Here is a 14,410-nt window from a genome sequence, read left to right on the forward strand (position 1 = left end):
TTTTGGAATCAGAACTTACCATTTGACAAAACCGAGTGGGAAAATTTGATAATAGTGTGGCAGAAACTGGGCATAGACCAATGCCTGACACCATACACAAGAAAAAAAGCCCAAAGAAATAAATGATATAGGTATAAAGACTGATAGTATAAAGAAATTATGGGAGAAAGGATTAGAATATTTTCAAATTTATAGAGAAGGGAGAAATTTATGACCAAACAAGAAACAGAGCATTATGAAGTACAAAATGGATAATTTTGATCACATCAAATTTAAAAGTTTTTCCATAAACATACTCAATGCAACCCAGATTAGGAGGGAAGCAGAAAACAAGGAAAGAACTTGCAAGTAGTATGTGTGATAAAGGCCTCATTTCTAAAATACATAGAGAACTGAATCCAATGTATAAGAACACAAGTCTTCCCCAATTGATAAATGGTTGAAGGGTAGAAACTGGCACTTTTCAGAGGGAGAAATTAAAGCTATCTATAGTCATATGAAAAAATGTTCTAAATCATTATTAATTAGAGAGATGCAAATCATAACAACTCTGAGGTACCACATTATTACCATCACATTGGCTAACATGACAAAACAGAAAGATGATAAATGTTGGAGAAGATATGGAAGAGTTGGAACACAAATTCATTGCTGTTGGAACTGTGAACTGATCTACCCATTCTGGACAGCAATTTGGAACTATGCTCAAAGGGCTACAAAAATGTGCATACCCTTTGACCCAGCAATATCACTTCTAGGACCATATCCAAAAGAGATAATAAAAGAGGGAAAGTGTCCCACATGTACAAAAATATTTATAGCAGCTCTCTTTATGGTGGGCAAAAACTGAAAATTGAGGGGATGCTCATCAATTGGGAAATGGTTAAACAAGTTGTGGTATATGAATGCAGTGGAATACTATTGTGCTATAAGAAATGATGAGCAGAAAGACTTCTGAGAAGTCTGGAAGGATGTATATGAACTGATGCTGAGTGAAAGGGGAAGAACTAGAAGAATAGTGTGGAATTTTTCTAGTAGACTTAGCCCTTCACTGCAATGCAAGAACCTAAAGCATTCCCAATGGACTCTGGAGGCAAAACGCCATCCACATTCAGAGAAGGTACTACAGAACTGTATCACAGAATGAAGCAGAGTGTTTTCTCTTGTGTTATGTTTTGTTTTGGTTTTTCTCATGGTTTCTCTCATATTTTAATTCTTCTATGCAACATGGCAACGTAACTATTTATGGTGATATGTCATAGATATATCAAGATATTTACAAATAGCTAAGTCATCAAAGGGTTGAAACAAACAGTATGAAAAGGGAAATTGTAAGTTATAAATGGACATTTGGAAACAAACACCAAATCACTAATACAAAGAGAAAGACAAAGACAAAATATACATTATAGAGGTCTTGTTCCATATCTTACAAATGAATGAATGTAACAAATAAGAAAAAAAACATGTATACGTCATGATGCTGCACTGTGGATGTTCCATTTGATATGGCCATTATGAATTCTGCTTTAAAATTCGCTAAAATCTCTGTATCCTTGGACTGAGAAATCTTAAATTATGGCATGTAATTCAAGAATAAAAAGACGGAAATAGAGCTCCAATCTATACTGAACTATCCACAGAATCCTTCTTTGTAGCAACAGAGAGGGGAAAAAATGATGTTCAACTATTGGAAGATTCTTAAAAAAAATACAAGCTATTCTAATGAAAAATGGAAAATATGATGAATTCAGAGACAGTTGGGAAGATTCTTATTAATTCATGCAGAAGACTGAAAGATTGTTTTGTAAAATTACTACATTAAAGTCAAAGAAGATATTAAGAAATAGAAGCCAATTAGGGATAGTCTTGGAGAAAAGATAATAAAACATTGCTCCTTTTACAGAGTTCAGGGCCTGGTTGGGCAGACCATTGTATGTATTATTAGATGTGTTCTCTTTTAGATATATTTTTTTTTCTTCATAGAAAGGGAGTCTGTGTGGAGGGAGAAGTCCTAGAAATTACTGTTATATATTATTAGAAAATATCAAGAAATTATATCAAAATGGATGGAGAATACAGTAGCTCAAATTTACATATTATACCAATTAACCAAGCATTTTTCTGATGATGATCATGCGTAATATCTAATATAAGTATACTCATTTTATGAATACAGAAACTAAATCTTATGTGTAGGAAAAGCACTCCCTAAAGTTGTGGAGCACTAATGAAATATGAATTGCTATTTATTTTTCAATGAGCCTTTTTGTTTCTAGAAAAGAAGAATTTAGCATGAAACAAGTGATGGAAATGCATCCCTTTCTGTTTAACAACAATACAAAGAAATATTTATGTCCTTACATTATGTGTTTTATAGAGTAGGTTTGGGGCTGATCTTTAATTTCTTTGAATTGATAATCCCGAATAAGCAAACAATCTTTATTAATGTAGATCCCTACCTTGTCTACCACTGATAAGGGTATTGAGCAACATATTTAGGCTCCCCTAAAAAGTATATGTCAGAAGGAGGACTTCAATTCAAGTCATTTTGTTTCCAAGGCCAGTTCTCTACCCACTATTACATGATGCCTCATATAGTTCTAGTTGTTGAGGTTGGGGTTGTTTTTCCAATCCGTTTAATAATAGAGAAGTACTATGATTTGGTGGAAAACTATATAATTTTGGAATCAGAAAATGTTCAAGTCCTACTTTTTATAAATGGTTGGTTGTTGTCTTTCATTATTAAAGAGGATCAAAATGACATCACTATGTTGGGATCAAGATACAGTGTAACTACCTGTGGTTCACCAGACCAATACAATCTCAGAAGGTTTTATCGCAAGTCAGGCATAAATAGTTCATATGAACATTTGGAGTGTAGATGGCTCTAAATTTGTATATCTCACTTTTCTTTTGAGTTACTGCAATTCTACTTTGTTTATCTAATACAACCCCTTCTTTGATGCTGGGACACCATGTGTCAGTGTCTCACAATTGATTCTAAAGTTCTTCAAAGAGACTTTGATAATGTCCTTGTATTTCTTCTTCTGACCTCCATGTGAACATTTGTTTTGTGAGTTCTCTGTAAAATAATCTTTTAGGCAAATATATGTTTGCCATTCAAACAACATCATCTGCCCACTGGAGTTGCACTCTCTGCCTTGGAATTTGAATGCTTGGACATTCAGCTCAAGAAAGGATTTCATTTTCCTGTACCTTATCTTCCCAGGAGATCTTCAGAATCTCCCCAAGGAAATTCAAATGGAAGTGATTCAGTTTGCTTGCATGACACTGGTACTCTGGTTTTCATAGGCATTCAGTGTGAGGTCAGCACAATACCTCTGTAGACCAGTTTGATAGGTAGTGTAGTACCTCTTTTCTCCCACACTTTCCTTTGCAGCCTCCCAAATGCCATGCTAACTCTGGCAGTGTGTCCACCTCATCATTTATATGTACACCCGTGGGATGCATACTAACAATGAATCTGAACAACAACATATGCTTGCCAAAAAGACTACTTTATGGATAACTCACATAGGACAAGCACTCACATGATGGTAAGAAAAGGTGATATGAAGATACTGTCAAGGTTTGTCTTAAGAAACTTGTAATTGATTTTATGACAAAATAGACACTGTCACAGGACCACCCAGCAAGGCATGCCCTCACCAGAGAAGATGCTGTGCTCTATGAGTAGTTGAAGTAGCTCCAAAGAAATGTTAGAAATGAAAATTTAGAGAATCTACTCAATATGTTCACATGGACTCTTTGTTGCCAAACTGTGGTGGAGAATTCAATGCTCATATTGACCAGATCAGGCACTGTAACTTAACTCTAACATAGTGGTATCATTTCGGTCCTCTTCAAAAATAAAGGACCACAAGCAACTAACCACCAAGGTAAGTGAGCTTATCCACAACATTCTAAATCTATTGATTTTTCTATAACTAATGGTTTCATATATATAGATGGGTTGGTGCTCACCGGTGGAGAACTTTTTTTCTTCCTGTTAATTATTAAGACAAAATTAGCACAAGCAGCAGAGAATCAATCCATACTTTATTGCATTTCAGGCTCAGAGTCTGCATTAAGTACACAATCATCTATAAACAAAAAGTCACAGACCAATTCTTATTTTTATCTTGGCTTGTAGCCTTTTCAAGTTAAATAATTTACTGTCAGTGCACTTTTATGCCATTTTTGCCCTCATTGAAGACATCTGAAAGCACCACTGAAAATATCATTCTAAAAAGCATGGGAGTAAGCACACATCTCTGTTTTACTGCATTGGTGACTGGGAAAGAGCAAGAATATTGTCCATTACCCAGAACCCAGGCAAGCATGCTAGCATGAACTAATACACAACACTGATGAACTTCCCCAGGCAACCAAACTTTGTCATAATTTTCCATACACTCTCTTATATATGCTGCCTGGGGGACTACTGTAGGTATCCTTCATTGCTCTAGACCGTTCAATAGCACCATGTGAAACATGGAAGTTGCTGACATGCAACTGCTGAGGGATTTTCTAAGCTATAATTTACATATATTAATTAATAGATCAGAACTTTAAGAAGGGTGGTGGTTATAATAATAATGATATTGAGGATGATGAAAATAATGGTATCAGATGAGTTTTATAAAGTATTTTTAAGGCTTACAAAATGATTTCTCATACTGACTCCATGATCAAAACAATAACAATTTACAGCTGCATGGCATTTTCAGCTTCATAATTCACTTTCTTTATGACATCCTTAAGAAGTGGATGGTTTAAGTATTAGTACATATTCACTTTAAAAATAAGAAAAATCTCATAGAGTTTACATATTCTACTAACGTCACACAATCACGCAAAAGACAAAGAAAATAACTTAATCTTAAGCTCCCATCAATTAATGTTTGCCTATGACCATTTGTCATTCTGACAATAAATATTTATGAAGTAGCTATTATGCATCAGTCATTGTGCTAAGTGCTGGAGATACAAAAAAATATTTAAAAAGTCAGTGTTCTCAAAGAGCTTATATTCTAGTGGAGCAGATTTGGGATTAGGAAAAACAGGATCATTGGCCTTATTTAAGATTAATTTGTTATGAAGACCAAAAAGTAAGTATGCAAGGAAATACAGAATATGAACAAATTACCTTCTTTTTAAATCAAAGAAATAATTAAATGAAGAGGAAAACCTTCCAGTAAAATGGAAGAAATGAAATATGCAAAATCCACTTTCCCCTCACATCAAACATCTGCTGTCATTGAGTGAGCAAATACCCAACTCAATTTTTGTTGATTTTTAGCAGATTGGGTATCAAATAACACTGACAGCAGATGCAGTCATTTGAATAATCGGCAGTGGAATCAAAATCGGTCCTGCTTTTTCCTCTCTGGTGTTTCTCAGTGAAATCTGACAGTCTCAATGGTTTGGAAAATTCCGTGTCCATTACCATTTGAGAACATATTGTGGGCAACCTCATTATGGCGATGAATTGAAGAATAAATTTAATCATGCTATTTTGTTGAGCAGACGCCTTCATGGAGGTAGTTTCGTGTTAGTGTTTTAATGGACAAGGATAACTTCAGCAGTACGAACAGGGATAAGTGGCAAGTCTGCACGCTCCTTTCTTTTCAATTTTCCAATTTTAAGTAAGTAGCTAAACTATTCAGATTTCTCATATGAGAAAACTTTATAAATTTGTAACAGCATCTAGAAAAAAGCACAATTGAACAGAATAGCCAGAATTTAGTGGGAAAAGGCATTATTATTTCATCTCTTTGTCCAACTGTTTCTCTCTGATCTCTCTCTTGCTATGTTTCTTTCTTGTCTTTGTTTCTGTTACCCCTCCCATTTTTTTTTCTCTTTCCACTCACGTAAACTCTATATTCTTCCTTCCACAGTAAATTAGTTGAACCTGAGAACTGCCATTTTTTCTTATCAGGAACAATGAGAACTTTCTTTTCTGATAGAACTCACTTAAAATCTTTGAAGTTAGTTTGGAGAATGTCTTGAGTTCCCATATAGATGAATATCCCATCTTAGGAAGTATATTCACAAGCTGAATTGCAGCCAGGGGTACTGGAAGCCATACCACAGAGTGATCAAGAAAGGACCTGGAATTTTTTTTTTTATCCTGGTGAAAAGAAGGCTTATCAGAGACATCACAACTCTCCACAAGGCTGTCAGACTGAAGACATAAATTCTCTCTGGCTCCAGAAGACCATACTAGCAGAGAGGAGTCGATGTAGAAAAAAGCAAATTTCAGAAGGGCACCTGGAAGGGAGAGAGAGAATTCTGGGAGGATGGGGGAGTAAGTCCGAAAATTCCAAGTTCCTAAGATTTTCCTCCACAAAAGAGATAAAGCAAAAGAGAAAAAAAGGGCAAACATAGAGTGGGAAGATAAATAAAAAAGGGTCACAACATAAGTCCTCCTGGGACAATCAGAGAGGGTGTGAAGAATTTGGCCCCTGTGGAACCATTTCAACAAGAAGAGGTGAGTTTTATTTCATAGGTAAGGCAAGTCAATGAAGACTTAGGAGCTTAATCGGAGACTTGTTAGGAAGAACCATCTGCCCATAGTGTAGACAATGGATGGGAGTTGAGAAAGCCTGGAAGCCAGGATATGAATTAGGGGCTGCAGTTAGAGAATTCATCAAAAATATATTTTGGAGAAATATTAGGGGAATAGCAATGTTACTGAAAAATAAGAGATGAAGGCAGTATGAGCATGGACAGTGGTCCTCCAAGGATATGTCATGAAATTATGCATGCCCTTTTCTTTTGAATATATTTTTATTTCATTAAATATTTCCCAAATACATGTAAAGTTTTTACCATTTATTTAAAAGACGACTTTGAGTTCCAGATTTTCTCCTTCCTCGTACCTTCCCTCAGCTCTTAAGAAGGCAAGTAAACTGATGTTGAATACGCAGATGAAGTTATGCAAACATTGTTTCCCCATTAGTCATGTTGCAAAAGAAAATACACACTCAAAAGCTAGAAATAAAAAAAAAACAGTGTTTCAATCTCTACTCAAAGTTTAGCATTTCTCTCTCTAGAGGTGAATAGCGTTGTTCTTCATGGGTGCTTTGGAATATCTCTGAACATGGTGTTGATCAGAGTTTCTAAGTCTTCCACAGCTGATCATTGTTACAGTAGCATGACTACTGCGTACAATGTTCTCCTAGTTCCGCTCACTTCACTTTCTCTCAGTTCATATAAACCTTCCCAGATTTTTCTGAAACCATCTTGCTGTCATTTCTTATAGCACAATAATGTAGTATAATTTATTCAACCATTCTCCAATTTACGGGCATTCCCTCAATTTCCTGTTTTGCCAGCAACAGAAACAGAAGAAGAGCTGCTATAAATATTTTGTACAAATAGATCATTTTCTCTTTATTTTGATCTACTTGGGATGTAGATCAAGTAGGAATATGTCTAGGTCAAAAAGTATGCATAGTTTTATAGCCCTTTGAGTATGTTTCTAATTTTTCTGTGGATACCATTTTAATATAAAATTTATTTAATACTATAAATGTATTGAGCACCTGAGGACACTGATGGAGTGGCTGCTGTGGCAATAGTGGCAGGTGAGGCTCTGGCTTCAGCCACAGGGGCCTTCACAGGCCCCAGGGTGCGGGAGCAGGTTTTATCGACTCTGCTGGTAGAGTTCTTGAAGGACCCTAGGAAGAAGGAGAAGTTGCTGTGGGGCCAGTTGCAGGTGCTCTATTCTTTTCAGGGCTTCCTGGAGCATGTGGACATGACTGTGAACATGGAAGAAGAAATTCAGGCAGAAGCCACTGAGGTCCAACAACTCTGGAAGGACCTGAAAGCTGAGCACCAGAAGCAGGTGGAAGCCATTGAGGCTGCTTTGAGAAGGCCCCAGAACAACTGGAGGCCAGCAAGAGGAAACAGGCTTTATTGGCAACTGCTCTGAGGCAGGCCCAGGTCAAGAGGCAGGCTTTGGAGGAGTGGAGGAACGTCGCCCAGGCCCAGCCAAGGCAATAGCAGGAAAAGTGAAGGCTGAGGTTAGTGGCTGGGGCCCAGGTACAGAGTGAGCACCTGGAGAACGCCAACAAACGCTGGGCACAGGCATGAAGAGCAGGAGAATGCCCAGAGCCTTGAAACCTTTCTAGGACTTCTGGAGATGCTGCATGGTGCTGAGGGGGATGGAGAGAAAGGCTTACATGGGAGGCTGCAGAGGGAAGTTGGTGGCAGCAAGAGACTGCCTGACCACTCCAGTTCTTCTACCTGAGAGCAGAGGCTACAGGGAATCATCTCGAACACACTTTCTTCACCTTCCTAGGATCATTGTTTTAAATAATCGAAGGAAGTGTTACAGATGAGTAAAAATCAAGATGCCATGTTTTTCTTATCCAAGTTCCTGTCCTTCCCTGCCCCCCCCCCCCCAAGTCTGTTCATAGAGCCCAGCTTGATCTGGAATCTCTGAGATGCATCATTGCATCGTCTCAGTCCCTTCCTCTCTGATCCTCACTGTGTCTCCCTTTCTTCTTTTCTTAGATTCCAACCCCCCACCTCCATCCCATTTCTGCTGGTTCCACAAAGAAGAGGTCACCATCAGTTTTCTTAGTAAGGCCCGCAAAGGTATCCCCCAAAGGCGGCACCAAACCTGCCATGTCAGGATGTCCTCCTGGAGCTGACTTGGAATATGACATTCCTAGAGAGACCATCTGCTTGTTCCTCAGTCCTGCACCCTGCCCACCTTGCCCTGTTCCCTCAGCCAGAAACCCCACTCACTTTGAGCTTCAAGGATTCAGTGCACTGCCCCATGGAGTGGTAGGCTCTGCTGCTGTTTGTCACTTGGTACTGGGAGATGTCATAGCGCTGTTCTCATTGAACATCAGAAGGGTCCCTACACTGCCTGGAAACAGGAAGAGTCACCCTAAAACCATGTGTGCCTGCCCTGATAACAACATTTTTATCGTGTTTTATAAACTGTAAAGAGCCATATAAATGTGTACCTGTTAAGTCCCAGGGTTTTGATGGGGAGTTTTATGTGTGTAAATTATTTAAACAAAATAATTGAAAAAGCACACACACACACACACACACACACACATATATATATATATATGTATATATATATATATATATATATACAGTATGGTGATGATAGTGTTCACAGAATAAAGAAAAAATATAACCACATATATCTACATATAAACATGTGTGTGTGTGTGTATAAATACAGATAGCTAAGTGGCATAGTAGATACAGTGCCAGGCCTGGACTCAGAAGCATCTTTCTGAGTTTAAATCATACTCAGGCAGTTACTACCTATGTGACCATGAGCATGTCACTTAGCCCACTTTCCATAGAAAGGTGAGATGGCAAATTTACAGACATCTCCCTCTCTAATGTTCATATGGGTTATTTATGCCCATCCTGTAGTAAAGCTTCCTTAGCTTATATTGGTCTGACCAGCCACAACCAGACACACTGTACACTGACCCTGATATCAAGATATTATTTTGGTCCTCTTTGGACACACAGGACAGAACAACAATACACACATACAAACATACACACATATATGCACACACTATCTTCCAAGCACACCCTGTCATGCATTCACCAAAGTTTCAGGAAAAAGAGCTTTTCTTATTTAAAGAAATCTTCCATATTATGAATTGTTATGACTGTGATAATGTAAATAGTCATTGAAAAGCAATTAATAACAGCAAATGTCACTGTACTGCATTTCTTTATGTTAACCACTAGTATAGTGGATAGAGCACTGGAGTTAAGATCAGAAAATAAACTGATTTCCAACCCTGCCTTATATACTAACTGGGTGGCAGTAGGGAAGTTATTTCATGTCTCTGATTCTCAAGTTCTTTCTCTACAAAATGGGAGTAATAAATGCATCTACATCATAGAATTGTTGTAAGAGTAAAAAAAATAAATAGCATGTGATTCATTTTTAAATGAAACTTACAATGCTATATAAAGACCAACTATTTAGCAGATAGAAAAAGACAAAACAATGAATTAACAGAATGAATTGACTGAGTATAAAGCATGAGAAAGGAGTCTTCGTGAAAATGAGTGGCCAAGAACATGGTGGTGCTTTTAGTAGAAGTAGAAAAGATCAGAGGAATGGTTGGGTTAAAAAATAAAAACTTATTAAGTACCTTCTGTGTACTAAACACTATATTACACCCCAGAGACAAAAATTAAAAAAGTATCTTTGAGGACTTTTTAGTCCACAGGCATGTATACGTACAATGTAAGGATATAAAAAGTGTCATTTTAATTAGGATGGATTAGTATAGAGAATGATCAAAGAAGCCTCCATGTAGGATATAGACTTTGAGATGAACTTCTAGGGAAAATGAATATTTTTTTAAGAGATTAAGGGGAAGAGTGAGTACATGCCTGCAATGGGCAGAGTCTGTGTAAAGGTTCAGCGGTGAGTAATTCGATGGTGTAAGTTCAATTTGGTTGCACTATAGAGTGAATGGGAACCAGGGAATAATTCATCATAAGCCTCAAAAGGAAGGTTGGAGACAGGTACAGAGGACTTCCAATGAAAAGAAGCTTGTTTTTAATCCCAGAAATAAGGAATTGATCAGAATGACAAAACAGATTTCTCTTTGTTTCCTTAGCTCTTAGCATGCCTTCCGTTGATTATTTCAAATCTATTCTTTCTGTAGTTTGTTTGTACACAGATGTTTGAATGTTTTCTTCTTCATTTCATCCTGAACTTTATTAGAGCAGTAACTGTTTTGTTTGTTTCTTTGTTTTTCCCTTACTTTATAGCATCAGAATTTAGCACAGTGATTAGGACATAGCAGACACTTGATAAAATACTCGTCGAAGGAACTAATGGAAGTTGGTTAGTTGTTATCCTTTATCTTTGAAAATGACATCACCATGATAAAATGAAATTTCATTGTGTCCAGCTGTGACTGATCAGACCAATACAAGCTCAGAATGCTCTACCACAGGTTGAACGCAGATACTCCATGTGAATATTTGAGGTGGATATTCCAAATTTGCACATCCTGCATTTACTTTCTGCTGTCTCAATTCTGCTTTGCGCAAAGAGCCCAAAACCCTTTTTGATGTGGACATGCCATGCTGAGTGGTCTTGTCATGCTGAGTGGTCCTGTGTCAGTCTTTCCCATCTTACACAGTCAAATCCAAAGTTCTTGAGAGAGACCTTGAGAGTGTCCTTGTGCCATTTCTTCTGGCCACCATGTGATCATCTGCCCCATGTGAGTTCTCCATAAAATAGTCTTTTTGACAAGCATACATTTGGCATTCGAACAATGTGGCCAGCCAATTGGAGTTGTGCTCTCTGAAGTATAGTTTGAATACTTGGCAATTCAGCTCCAGCAAGGACTTCAGTGTCTGGTACCTTATCCTGCCAGATGATCCTCAGAATTTAGTCTTTTTGGCAATTGTACATTTTGCATTTGAATAACATGGCCAGCCGATCAGAGTTGTGCTCTCTGAGCACAGCTTGGATCCTTGGCAGTTTAGTTCAAGCAAGAACTTCAGTGTCTGGTACCTTATCCTGTCAGGTGATCTTCAGAATCTTCTTAAGACAGTTCAAATGGAAGCAATTCAGTTTCTTGGCATGGCACTTGTAGACTGTCCATGTTTCTTTAGCATATAATAATGAGGTCAGCACAACAGTCCTGTAGACCTTCAGTTTGGTAGTCAGTCTAATACCTCTTCTCTCCCAAACTTCCTCGGAGACTCCCAAACACTGAGCTAGCTCTGATAATGAAGGCATCAACCTCATTGTCAATGTGTACATCCCTGGAAAGTATACTACCAAGGTAAGTGAACTTATCCACAGCATTCCAAACTTCTCCCATTTGTTGTATCCAACGGTTCCACGTATGGATGGTGTGGTGGTGGCTGAGGGAGCACCTGTGTTTTTTTTTTGGTGTAAATTATTAGGCCAAAATTAGCACACAGGCAGTAGAGAATTGATCCATACTTTGTTGCATCTCAGCTACAGAGGTTTCCTTGAGTGCACAATCATCTGCAAACAGAAAATCATGCACCAACACTCCCTCCACTTTGGTCTTCTCTTGTATCCTTTTCATATTGAAGAACTTGCAATCAATATGGTAGTTGACCTTGATGCTGTGCTCATATTCATTAAAAGCATTTGTCAACATGGCTGAAAACAGCATGCTAAAAAACACAGATGACCCAGGTTATAGAGTCCTTTCTCACTGGAAACAGCAGTGGGACTTTGCAAGCCCTTAGGTGTCTGACCAGTCTTTTAAGGATCACACTGTTCACCTCCTTGTATGAGGAAGAAGCTAGAAAAGGTGCCCTAAGCAGTGTCTGCTTACCCAACCCTGGCCTGATTACTGTGGCAGGTGGGGAATCCCACTATGTGGTCAAAACACACACACAAAAAAATGTGCAAAGTGTATGAAGACATCTGCAAAGATGATTCCACTCACCATTGGCACATGGAACGTGTGCACACTAATAGACAATACAACATCCAGTAGACCTGAAAGAAGGACGGCTTTGTTGCCAGAGAACTCAACAGGTATCACATAAGCAGCCCTGAGTGAAACAAAGTTGGCAAATGAAGGCCAGCTTATTGAAGTTGGAGCTGGGTACACCTTTTTCTGGAGTGGGAGCAGTGAAGGGGAATGCCATGAATCTGGTGTGAGTTTTGCAATTAAAACTAACCTAATCAGCAAGCTGGTATGTCTGCCAAAAGGAGTGAATGACAGACTCATGACAATGTGATTGACACTCACAGGAAAACTCCATGCCACCATCATCAGTGCCTATGCTTCCACCATGACAAACACTGATGAAGTCAAAGAAAATTTTGTGAAGACCTAGAGACCCTTATCGTCAATGTGCCAAAAGAGGACAAACTTATGATTCTGGGTGACTTTAATGCTACAGTACGCTCAGACTACCAGACTTGGCAGGGAGTACTGGGGAGGAATGGAGTTGGAAGCAGCAACAGCAATGGTCATTTACTGCTGAAGACTTGAGCATCGCATGGTCTTCTCACCAGCAACACTGCCTTCTGCTTACCTAAATGCAATAAAACTTGCTGGTAATGAAAGTAAGAGCTAAATTCAAGGCTAATTTTTCTAGCTAAAGGAGCTGGATTCAAATGGAGACTCCTCCACCACTTGCTTCTTATTTAACTTTGAGCCTGTTAGTTTACATGTACAGACCTTGGCTTCCTAAATTGTTAAAGGAAGCAATTGGCTTCAATACCCTCTGACATTCCTTTTCACTTTACATTGATGATTCCATCATTTATAATCCCAAATTAAAAATAAAAAAGGAGTTTGAGTACCATTTCCTGAAGGAAAATCATCAGGGATGAGGAGGAACCATTCAATATTATTTCAGTTTAATGGAGGGATATGACTTAAAAATACATTAGTGAAGAATGACACAGAATTTCCTATTTTCTCTTTGAGGATAAAGATTGCCCACACATATGCGCATTCAATAACTTCAACCTTAAGATTGTTTTATTGGATCATTAATGAAACTCGTATTGTCCAACAGTTATTTTTGTGTGTGAAGAAAACACTAACAATCACAGAAGGAATACATTGCCCATCAGATGTGGATAAAAAAATAATAACTTCTTGGAATGGAATATTGCCTATGTAGAGAACATTAATCATATTCTTCAAACAATTTGAATTTTCATCAATTATGATTCAACTTAAGGCAATTATGGAAAAATCGGTGTAAAGAATATGCTATTATAATTCCTTGAAAGGGAAATAAGTGACCTTTGTCAGTTTCACAGGGAAAATTCACCACATATAAATTATTCCCTTTCTCCTTCCAAAGGGAACATAACCTTGCCGTACTATCATAAGATCAAAGACCTATGGTTATAAGGGATTTTAATGCATCAAGTGCAACTTCTTTTTCAGATTGAGAAACTGAGACCCAAATGATTTGCCCAATATCAGACAGGTACTAAAGAGAACTAGAATTTTTATTTGTCCTGAGACTCAAAGTTCAGTCATGATCCTTGTGGCCCATGATGCTTTCTAAACATTTTCTCTTATAACCCTTATTACTTCCATTCTCTGCCATGGGCCCACAAGAGTTAACTCCTGCCCCTTTTCATATATTTGCTGACTATCTCTTCACATTTTCATGGAAAGGATCCCTGAGAGATGGACAGAATAAATGAGCTGTCCATTGGTCCTAACACTGTAGTACATGATTCCATTATGTTCTCTGCTGCTCTCTGTTTCCTTGATTCTTTTCCAATAATAATAGATTGTAGGTTAAGATTTTATAACATAAGCATTAGATAAATTCAGTCATGCATCAGCATTGGTCCAACATGCAAGATAGCATATTAGTTTACTATGTAGTCTCATGTAATGTTAGATTAAACATGATGTAT

The 14,410-nt window shown here is 37.9% G+C and overlaps 1 pseudogene; it reads left to right on the forward strand.

Annotated features, from left to right (window-relative positions):
* The first annotated feature begins 1,080 nt into the window (after positions 1 to 1,080).
* On the forward strand, positions 1,081 to 8,260 carry LOC140520524 (outer kinetochore KNL1 complex subunit ZWINT-like; annotated as a pseudogene).
* The last annotated feature ends 6,150 nt before the right edge of the window (positions 8,261 to 14,410 follow it).

This window comes from Notamacropus eugenii, chromosome 1 (genome assembly GCF_028372415.1).
Source record: "Notamacropus eugenii isolate mMacEug1 chromosome 1, mMacEug1.pri_v2, whole genome shotgun sequence".
Taxonomy (NCBI): domain Eukaryota; kingdom Metazoa; phylum Chordata; class Mammalia; order Diprotodontia; family Macropodidae; genus Notamacropus; species Notamacropus eugenii.